Raw genomic sequence first — 6,670 nt, 5'->3', positions numbered from 1 at the left:
AGTCATTTCCCAACTCTTTGTGACCCTTTGGCTGTAGCCCACCAGGCTCCTCTGTCAATGGGATTCTCTAGGCAAGAATACTGGAGTGGGTTGCCATGGCCGCCTCTAGGGGGATCTTCCTGACCCAGGAATCAAACCTGCCTCTCATGTCTCCTGCATTGGCAGGAAGATTCTTTAATATTAGTGCCATCTGGGAAACGATATTCAGGCTATAGCTGAAATCCTTTCTGTGGCAGGGAAATGACTTATTCTCTCCCATACCCAACTGCACCCTCTTCAAATTCAGAGTTGCCTTTCCCATGGAAGAAATAGAAGTGCATTTTTATAAGTTACAAGATTCTCACTACTGACAGTATATTTCAGCGGCATAGCCTAAAGTTTAGGAAAACTCTTTGGGAACTAGTGTTCTCAGTGGAAATCTTCCTTGCTATTCCATTTTTTTTTTTTTTTAACACTGGGATATTTCCATTAGTTATCAACTCATTCATCTGGAACCCCTTCTCTTTGGGAGAAGCAGTAAACAGCTAACTTAAAGACTATATTCTGGAAACTGTATCTCTAAATACTTTCTTCCTAAGAAAAAGGACACAAACTTGTTGCCAAACCTAGGCATATGTTTCTCACTGGGCATCTTCAGACTTGAAGGTATTATACGTTGTCATATGCATCTTGGAACAGCCCCATCACTGGCTTCTAGTGCTGCATAGTTTCATTTCTGGTCCCGTTGGGAATCATCATGAAGAGGACATGGGAAATTTACATGCTTCTTTCCCATGGAGATGAAATTCTTTTCCAAGAGCAACAAGCAGTCTGAAAAGTATGTACTATAGCATTCTTCCTCAACTTGGCTATAGTACAGTGTTTTAGACTCAGACTATTGGCTCCTTAACTTCTGCCAACCACTTGCTGACCACAACTTCACCTACTGTCCTGCACATATACTCTTGTTTACCTATGAAGAAAACAAAGATACAGTCTTCTGCCAAGTCCTTGATCAGAACTGACTCCTTTTTTTTCCCTCTCTGACTATATTCTTAAACTTTCTATCCCTAGTCTTGATCAGTTTCTAACCTTCATTAAAGAGAAAGATTGTCCCCTTGTTAGTAAGTCTAGTTTGATTTCAGAACAAACAGATCAGATGGCTGAAATGTCAATATTTAGACTTCTAAAGAAAGCAATTTGGTAGGTGACTTAGAATAGTGTAACACTGGGTATCATGGTTTCAATGATGTGATGATGAAAAATTTGCTTTTTAAGAAGCAATTAGTACTTCTCTTTAGGAACTGAAAACCTTTTCAATTTTCTTGTGACAGGTGCTTAACATGACATGAAGTATGATGACCACCAGATGTCTAGGCTTTCCAGACTTAAACATGTGGGAGGTGTTAAGATCTAACTTTTAAAGCAGATGACACCTGAACCATGATTATTTTTAAAAGTGAAATAGATCATATATTTTTATCTCTATGCTTTCAAAGTAATGTCAATAGCAAATGTCTTTATCTAACCCCAAACCCCACCAAATTAGACATCTCAACTTTTAAACCACAATCCTACTTCCTATGGGTATAGAGCACAGGGTAGAAAATGACACCAATTAGAGTCAAATTTCTCCACACCTCAGCATCTTGCTTAGGGATTGTGAAAGTATATAGGCTCAAATCTCAAAGCCACTAATGCCAATTGGAAGAAATGAAGAGATGCGTTTCCTTCTTAGCACATTTATGTCAGTGGACTTGATTTTCCTAACTGAAAGCAAAGGAAAGCTATTTCAAAGTTTTTGCACTGGATTTTCCTAACTGAAAGCTAACTTACAGAGAAAAACAAGTACCTAAAGCACCAAAATAGAAATGTGCATCATATCACAAACTTGAGAGGGTAGCTCTATTTTAGTTTTGAGACACATTAGAACTTAGAGATGGAAGAATGTGAGACTTTATATTCTTCTTACTGTGAGGCTCTCACTGAGGTGTCTATGACCTCATGAAAAGTTGAAGGAAATCACTCAAATCAAGATTTCCCAATGAAAGAACCTGGATATTGGGTTAAGTTAAACTAAAGTGCTAATTTGGAACTTAAACATCTCTGATGGAAGGAATTGAATTTCTGTGAAGATGAAGATCAGCCCTGGGATTTCTTTGGAAGGAATGATGCTAAAGCTGAAACTCCAGTACTTTGGCCACCTCATGCGAAGAGTTGACTCATTGGAAAAGACTCTGATGCTGGGAGGGATTGGAGGCCGGAGGAGAAGGGAATGACAGAGGATGAGATGGCTGGATGGCATCACTGACTCAATGGACGTGAGTCTGAGTGAACTCCGGGAGTTGGTGATGGACAGGGAGGCCTGGTGTGCTGCGATTCATGGGGTCGCAAAGAGTCAGACACAAATGAGCGACTGAACTGAACTGAACTGAAGAAGAAGAACAGCCCAAAGACCACTCTACTTCTGGTCCTAACTAGAGTTTGGAGTCCACAAAACCATCCTTTCTCTGAAGAGATCTCTTAATAGCACCCTCAAATTAGGTAATTCTTTGAAGGACTCTGAACTCACTAATAGCTGTTATACTCATGTCCACACTGTATTACAGTGAAAGCATGCAGAGTAAAATCAGCATGGGCAGAAATGCTGAAAGATACAATGCACAGAGCTTCCAGTTATCTTCTCCCAGTGGAGTCACAAGCAGCACCTGTCACCTGGCAGCAGTGTGAGACCATCCATGGGATATCTTCTTCCAGGGATACTCATCTTGTGTCCAGAGATGGACACTTGATGGGCTTGGGCATCTCAGACCTGGTTGACTGCTCACATGGCTAACTAGTCTCCAGCTCTTCCAGATGTCAAGTGAATACCATGTGACCACAACACTGCTGGACTATTTATTGTGATCCAAAGCCCCCAGGTAAACAGAGGCTCTTATTATCCATGACATTCCAAAATCTTAGAGATCACTTTCCAAGAAACCAGAGAAAAAGTCAGCCCTCAGTTTGGGTAAAGTCAGTTCATCTCCTCATTTTAAAACTTTCTCTAAAATGAGAGCTTTTGAGCTACTAATATTAAGAAAAGTGAATTATCCACAAAATCCCACAGTTAAGGATCCTCAAGTCAAATTTTAAGTGGGTTTCAAGAATCCACTATTTAAAAAAGCTGAGTTAAATTCAAAATGCACATTGTTTTCATCAAGCCAATGAAATCATGTTAACTTCTGATAGCATCTTCTTGTCTGTGAGACTGCACCTGGACCCAGGGGTCTGTGGCACTGGTCTTGGACATATATAATTGAAAAGGCAGGATCCCAGTAGGATATCAACACAGGAGCTTCTGTAAGGTGGAGTATAACTCATGTTAGCCTCATCCCCTCTCATCTTCATTTCTGCAGGGATGAGGGATCCAAGAGGCTGCATAGTTCAGGACCTCCCCAATCAGATTGAGGATGGAGGACTGTTCTATTTCCTGTCCTGTTTACTTCTACAAAGCTAAGTCAACTTTATGCCAAGTTAAAGCCTATTGCGTCTTATGAGCATACTAATCCAAATATGTGACCTGCTTTTAGCAATCCATCTGTTCTAGTAATTCCCCTTCTGATAATCTCATTCACTGGGGTCTTTTTAGGTTCTCAATTTTGTTCTGTCCTGTGTTAACATCTCCTGGAGATATTAACTACTATAGGACAAAGAGCATGTACAGCACAATCCTCTGTATCAAAGAAAGTAGGAGTCCCTTGGATGAAGAGCCTATAGCACCAAATACAGACAGTAAATCCTTCTCCCTCACTGGAAAACAAAATAAAAACCTATGTCCACTAGGGAGAAGCAGACTTGGGGAGTAGAAATGTCCTTGCATAATATGTCAGTTCTGAGAGTGTAAGAGGAGTTAGGGACATGAACTGCCATTGTAGCTGTATCTTACCTGTTCTCATGAGCACAGAGCTGCTTGGTTATCAGTGACTTGAGTATACCAGAGTCAGCACAAATGTTAAGTAGACACTGTTTGTTCCAAGGCAATGCCGGGGAGCAACAAGACCCAAACTCCACATTTATTTTCTATTGTATCATTCCCATCGCAGTGTTTGGATGTCTTCTCTCAGGCCAAAGCCACTGCTTCCAGCCCAACTTCTCCCAGAGTCTTAATTCATTTTAGAGTTTCCCCTATGTGGGAATCTTTGGGCTTGATCATTAGGAAAGGGGGCCAGCTGGTTATTAGTTCATTAGTTTAAACTTGACATGAACAAGATGAATTTAATACCCAGAAAGGAGTCGTGAAAGATGCTCAGGGCCCAGTCTTGAAAGATTTTTTTGTTTACACTTGTGATTTTACTAAGCCCACTTATGACTTCTCCACGTGGGAGGTACTGCATTACAGAAAAACTTAGAAAAATACTTTCCAATTGCTAGATGTCTCCATATACCTCTTAACATCCTAAAATCTTTTTATTAAAAGATACTTGCTTTACATTATTGATTTCTGCCAAACATCAACATGAATTAGCCTTAGGTATTGTGTTGGTTTCTGCCAAACATCAGCATGAATTAACCATAGGTATATCCCCTCCCTCTTGAGCCTCAGTCCCACCCCTCTAGGTTGTTACAAAGCCCTGCTTTGAGTTCCCTGAGTCATTCAGCAAATTCCCATTGGCTATCCTAACATCCCAAAGTCTTAACACAAATGAGGAGCACACCAGGGATAGAAGCTTAGTCCAAGCAGGAAACTATTTCATACCATCTATGAGATATAAATTAAACTTTGTCATCAAAATGGGCAAAGACACTAGCTATGAGCTATGTTCTAATACCAAAGCTGTAGTTAAGGACTGACAGTTCCTTTAGACAATAACTATTAAATGTGTTACAGACTTTCTAAGAGTGGGCTCAGAGATGAGGATAAGCCAAACTTCAGGGAACAGATGAAGAAAGGGACCTTCACATCAAAAAGTTTGAACAACTCAGATTGTTAATCCAACAAACTAAAACTCATTCCAGTGCCTGAAATTAACTGAGAACCTTTTGATATCAAAGTGCACTTCCTAAAGCACTCAACTTTGTAATTGAAAGTTGAGTCCAGATGCTCGCCATTAAGAAGCCAATAAAGAGGCCAGAATGGTGGAAAGGACAGTTTGCTTTATTTTGGATGCTAGCAACTGGGGTTAGGGAAACTGCTGTCCAAAGACTGACACCCTCCTCTACAGTCAGGGGGAAATAGCTTTCATAGACCGAGGGAGGGGGCTATATGCAGAAACAGCACAGTCAGCTCAGACAGTCATCTAGAAATTGGTCATGTGTTCTGACCAGCATCATCCTTATTTTAAGTACAATTAATCTTCAGTTCCAGTGTCGGTTTGTCCCTATCTCCTTGAGGCCAGTTCTCTGAATTATGACAGCTTGTCGTGGCCACAGTTGGGTCATGTAGTTAACTTCTACCTGGTGGGTTTTTCAGTGTCTATAAGACAGCTCACAGAACATGGCTTGGAATATTATATCTTAACTTTGCTTAGTGACTAAGCTATTATTGGGTTTTCTTTGACTGTTTTCCTTTGTTTCTTCATTTTCTCACTCTGATTAAAATTTATTTTTTGGTTAATGTTTTTTCCACAGTCAAAAGGCAGGCAGATAACATGTGGGGCAGGGGGAAGACCACAGGGCCCTGCTATTTCAATTTGTCTATTGCTTAAATTTAAGTTTTCCTTAGTGCATGAGTAGTAACTTCTGACTGAGGGCTAAGCTATGTGCTTGATTCAGAATCTCACAGATGCTGTTCATTGCTTATGAACAAGACAGTGCCGAAGGATTAAAGAGCCTCACCTGTGGCTGGCTTCCTCTAGAGTCATTCTTTTCACTTGTGTACACAAATGAAGACCCTTATCCCTACCTTGGTCCATCACAACATGAAGGAGAATCTTAGGATGCTGTTTCCTATTGTCCCTTTCAGAATTCTTAAGGATGTCACAGGGTAGGTAAACAACCCAATAACAATGCCAATTGGTGTAAAAATGGCAGCTGTCATATAGGAGGGGGGTAACTGGTCAAAGCCTGGATAAAAGTATGAGGAAGGAAGTTTGCACCAGGGAAGATGAGAGGAGGGACATCTAATGAGAACTGCTTGATTTGGAAGAAGTGCTCCTTGCAATTGTGACGTGTATGTGTGCTAAGTCACTTAAGTCGTGTCTGACTCTGTACGGCGACCCTATGGACTGCAGCTCACCAGGCTCCTCTGTCCATGGGGTCCTCCAGGCAAGAGTACTGAAGTGTGTTGCCATGCCCTCTTCCAGGGGATCTTCCTGACCCAGGGATCAAGCCTGTGTCTCTTGTATCCCCTGAGTTAGCAGGCAGGTTCTTTACCACTGGGAAGCCCCAGAGTGACTCAGGTGTTTGCAGTAATCCTATGGGAACAGGAGTTGCTGCTCAACCTAACGTGTTGAGCTCAGCCCCAAGTCAGAAGTTACTACTTTTCAGAATCTGGTGTCTAGACACAACATTAAATCCTAGTGGAGAGCTTCATATATCCGCTTCACTAGCAGTATTTCTTTGGGCTTGTTTTAGGACTTTTGTCCTAAAGGAACTAAAGGTTGACGGTTCACAGCTGTTCACATGATTTGTGAGCCTAATTGTTCTAACTGAAGGCTACTTGGATCACCTGGGAACTTGTTTATGGTTACAGGACAGCTCTGGAGCTGGG

The sequence above is a fragment of the Bos indicus genome, chromosome 15, assembly GCF_029378745.1.
Source record: "Bos indicus isolate NIAB-ARS_2022 breed Sahiwal x Tharparkar chromosome 15, NIAB-ARS_B.indTharparkar_mat_pri_1.0, whole genome shotgun sequence".
Taxonomy (NCBI): Eukaryota; Metazoa; Chordata; class Mammalia; order Artiodactyla; family Bovidae; genus Bos; species Bos indicus.
The sequence above is the reverse complement of the archived record's forward strand: the minus strand, read 5'-3'. Positions refer to the sequence as shown.